The sequence below is a fragment of the Leptonychotes weddellii genome, chromosome 12 (assembly GCF_054177405.1).
Source record: "Leptonychotes weddellii isolate Sample4059 chromosome 12, ASM5417740v2, whole genome shotgun sequence".
NCBI classification, from domain to species: domain Eukaryota; kingdom Metazoa; phylum Chordata; class Mammalia; order Carnivora; family Phocidae; genus Leptonychotes; species Leptonychotes weddellii.
The window spans coordinates 15672477-15677015 of NC_138380.1; the positions used below are offsets into that span (position 1 = coordinate 15672477).

At 41.6% G+C, this 4539-nt stretch overlaps 1 protein-coding gene across 7 annotated transcripts in view; it reads left to right on the forward strand.

The window, feature by feature from the left end:
• Positions 1-799: 799 nt before the first annotated feature.
• CNOT4 (CCR4-NOT transcription complex subunit 4) overlaps positions 800-4539 on the forward strand; it is a 145752-nt gene continuing 142012 nt past the window's right edge. For 6 of the 7 annotated variants that reach the window (XM_081800040.1, XM_081800043.1, XM_081800042.1 and 3 more), the window contains exon 1: positions 800-1031. The gene's annotated coding sequence lies outside the window, so the exon portion shown is untranslated. The remainder of the gene's footprint in view (positions 1032-4539) is intronic. The other variant, XM_081800041.1, reaches the window with a different exon arrangement.

Genomic DNA, 4539 nt, shown 5'->3' on the forward strand with positions numbered 1-4539 from the left:
CTTGATTTTTGTGATTGGGGATTCCTCGGCGCTCGTACGGATTGAGAGAGTACCTTCTTACATTCTTTAGGATGTACTGATGGGTGGTGGTTTGTGAACTTCATGCACAGAGCTGTACACAGGTAGAACACCAAACTAACTTGCATCGAAGTCCACGTAATCCCAAATTTGTATCATCAGAAACCCGTTTTTGTAAGTGCACGGGTCTACCGTTCTCTTGTGCATCTGTACAGGACAATCTGGGATACTTCTTCACTGGAGATTAACGCTGAGGAGGGGATCAAGGGTGGTGGCTCCGAAATGCGCAAGCAGGGGAAACGACTTAACACTCACTTTTCGCAAACAGACGCCAATTCAGAATCAAATTCTCACCCTAGATCAAATCCCGCGCTCCTCCTACCGGCAACCTGCCTCTACCCCGCCCCCTTTGATACCTATGGTGGGCGGGGCAGAGAGGAGCCGTTCCCGGCTCCCCCCAAATTGGTTAAGCTCGCCCGAGTTCTGGTATTCCATTTCTGAGCAAACACAGAGGAAACGGAGCAGCCAACGAAGACCGCCGACCAAATGACAGCGGAGCTTCACACGTGGACAGAGAACGAAGCAAAACACGAAAGAAAGGCAGTAATCCAGCTGCCACGTGAGGCGGGCGATCCCGTCCGCCCTCCGAGCGAGAACTTCAACTCCCGCCTTGCAGCTGGGCGGTTATCCTCCGTGGACTATAATTCCCAGGGTGCTGCGGGAGCGACCGCCCGCCTCTCCTCCCGCCCCTCCCCCGCCCCTCCCGGCCGGATCGGCGTGCGCCTGCGCACCGGAGGCCGGAGGAGTCTTACCCTAATGTAAGATGGTGGCCCGTCTGGCTGTGGAACCCACCGAAAGCTGAGAGTCTGTCTCTCAGCCGTAAAGGTCGGACTCGCTGAAGCAATCAGGCCCGGTTCTGAAGAGTTTTTTCCCCGACACTCGTTCAGTGGTCTCTCGTGAGGACGCGGCAGCGCGTGGAGTCGGCTAAGGGAAAAGCGAGGCAAGGCAGGCGGGTGAGTCTGTGCGGGGCTGGGCTTAGGGGAAACCCGGGGCTGACCGGCTACGAGAGAGCGGAGGCTTCGCTGGGACTGTGCAGGCCGCACCCCCCTTTCTCCCCACCCCCGCCTCATCTTCACCCTCCTCCTTCTTGGTCTTCCTCCTCCTCCTCTTCTTCCTCCCTCTCCCCTCTACGCCACAGCAGTTACCACCAGGAAAAGGGAGCGGGGCAGAAGGCGGCGCGGCGGCGAGCACCGACTCCTTCGAAAATTTCTTCAATTGGGGAGCCGAGGCGGATTCTCGTCTCCACCTCTCTCCCCTACGTTTCTGTAGGGGAAGAAATCTTGGGTCTCCGTACTCCCTTGTTTCCCCAGCCCTCTCTCCCCTCCCTGACGTCCTTGTCCCCGTAGCCCCCGTCTCCCAAGACCAAAGCCATCCCTTCCACTCTGACCCGAGTTGCTGCTGCTCATCAGTCCCACTACTCATTGCCCACTCGTCCTGCTGTTTGTTTTTTGCTCCATTGCTACCACTCTGGAGTTAGCCTTTGCCCCCCCTCTTGTGCTTGCAATCAGCCCCTACTCTATCTGCCACACTGGCGCTTCTTCGGATTTGCAGTCGTTCCTTTAACCACATCTGTCATTTTAAAGCTGCCCCTTAAGTATCTAGATTATGCTGCTGCTCGTTCTAACCCACCTGTTTCACAGCTTTCTTGGGAATTGTCTGTTCCTTCCGTCTTTTCTATCCAGATTCTTTCAACATACACTTCCAGAAAAAAAGGGATGCCCCGTGTTGGCCCCTGAAAAGTCAAGTTGGGAAGTGAATTGAGTGAGGTAGGATACTCTTAAACGTTATGAGTGAAGATCATTTATTCAGGCTGCTCGGAAGAAGAACGTATTCTTTTGGCTTTCAGTGATCTATTTGTGGATTTTTCGCTCTGTTGGGACGTGGGGATTTTTGTGTGGTGGTTTTTTTTTTTTCTTTTTTTCCCTTCCCTTCTATTTTTGACCGGCTTCTGCCTGCTACTAAGCATTCTACTGAATTACCTTTCCCCGGGACACTTAATGTGAACTCTGATTATACCAACAAATATTAGCCTAGGCATTTCAAAATAAGATAAATCTGGCATACAACCAAATTAATCTGTGAACTCCATAAGAAAATACGAGATTTTGATTATCTGCTGGTTATATGTGGGTTACAGATCCTTTCCATATTGAAAATTGATTACTGACTGAGTTATATTGAGGATCGGCTTTATTGATGACATATTTATGGTTCGGGTGGAAATTTCCTTTCCAGCCAATATCAGACTTAGTATTTTTGGATTTGGGAAGTTCTCTCTTTTAACATAAATTGTCTTCTCTCGAAAATTCATTGGGTATGTATGCAAAAGAAAAATGAATTTTTTTTTCCCCAAAAGTAAATCCCCATTTTTTTCCACAGAAAAGAAGGGGGCTGGGAAAAGAAATGACAAAGCTATACTCTTATATGCATTTGTTGGCACTCACTGTCATTATTATCTACATTAAAAAGCAGAAAACTAGGAGCAAGGGGTGGCTGATGATGTCCATTTTTTGATGAAAGCAAAATTGAAATGCCCTGACTAATGGTATGAAGAGCCTGTAATCACACCACTGTGAAATAAAGAATTATCAGAAAAACAAACAGGATTACATAGATCAGATACATACATTTCAACATTTCAAGTTTAAACATAAATAAGACACTGTGTTATATGTAAAAATGTTAAAAGTCACAGTAGCAATTTCATGCATCAAGTATACCTCTTGCAAAAGTAATAATACCTTAAGTGTAAATACAAATACATACAGTTACCCTTTTAATCACTTTTTCACATTGCTGTATTTTGATTTTTATAAATTTTACCTGTAATACTTGAGGAATCTTCATTTGGCATTCTATTTACTTGATTGTGATAAATGGTCTGCTTTATCAAATATAAACCAAGGTTAGAAGAGCTGTTTATAAAATTTCCTTCTTCTTTTAGCCACTTAAGCCCCAATTTGGGGAAACTAACTAAATCCCTACTCTCTGAGACTTGTAAGCAATTTATATAGCAAGCCTTGTCCTGAGTTATAACTTGAGGTTTTTCTTTAAAAAATTACTTGTATTTAGTTTATCAGTAGGAACATGTTTAATACAATTGATCTTCAACTCTCAGTAAAAGTACCTATCATTTTCTTTCGTCATACACTGATGGAGAAGCTCTCCACTTTGTACCTGCAAATAATACCAACACACAGGTTTAGGAAACCCTTAGCAGTCATACTTGGCTGATTTGTAAGCAGTGTGTTCTAGGAGAGGACTGTTCGGCAGAAAAGTGTAAATGATTTTAATACATCTTTTGTAAAGATATTTTAGCTCACTAAATATATTCTCAAGTAATTTTCTTCACTCTATACTTTCCTCTTGCAATCATTAGATTCTTAGTTTCTGCACTTGAAAGTCAAAATGAATTCACTTTGGGATCTTTAGTACATTTGAAGGAGGTATTTAAATTTTTTTGACATTTTGATAGGAAATTGGGAGCTGTAATTTCAGAATATTTTTGTATCATTTAAGTTTTTAGATATAACTTGAAGAACATTGCAACTTCATACTTCGTGGATTTGGTTTGTTCTTCTTTGTGATAGGTTGGAATACTTTTCTGCCAGGTTCAATAGTTGAATTCTTTAGATGAATAGATGATTTCTATAGGAAGGTTTTTGAACATGAATTACTTTAAATTAACTTATTTTAAATTAACTTATTATATAAAATTTGTTTCCATAAAATTGCATAGACAAGTCTTTAATTTTATTAGGATGAGATAGTTAAAATCAAATCACAAAATGCAGGAAAAGAAAATTTTGTACTGTCCTTCAGCTTCACTAGCAATAACTTTCAACTCATTGCTTTGTAAAGGAGAGTGTTGCTTAAGGATGAACTTCTTTCATTAGGGGATTTTATTTTAAAAATGATTTTAAATGGCTTAAGAGAATGAAGAAAACATTTTCTCAAGGCTTCCCTTTTCTTCCCTACTCCTGGTTTTAAGATGAAGCTACACTCTTCATTTTACTGTGTGTGTGCACGTGTGTCTTGTATCTGCAAATAATACTCAATTGAATCTATTTCAATTCATGTTATTATTTTTATAGACCATTCAAGTGAAATAGAAAGTTTTAATTTGTTAAAACTTCAGCCTCTGCTGAAAATTCAGTTAGCTTTCTGTCATTAAGTGTAGTACTGTCTTGACGTTTTGTGAAGGAAGATACATTTAGCTCAGTTGGTTCCAGAGAAAAACAGTAGGGAAATAGGTTATAGAGATTTTTCGTGTTCTAGAAATAGTATAACTAGAATGTACCACATACTTTTCTCAAAGGATTTCTTAATCTAAGTGGAGCTTGTAAATGGTTTTTATCCCACTGGAATAGCATGTATTGGATAAAATTTAACACATTCTGAGATTTAAAAAATTTTATGTACTTCAGAGATACTAAGAAAAATCTGCAAATGCCCATTCTT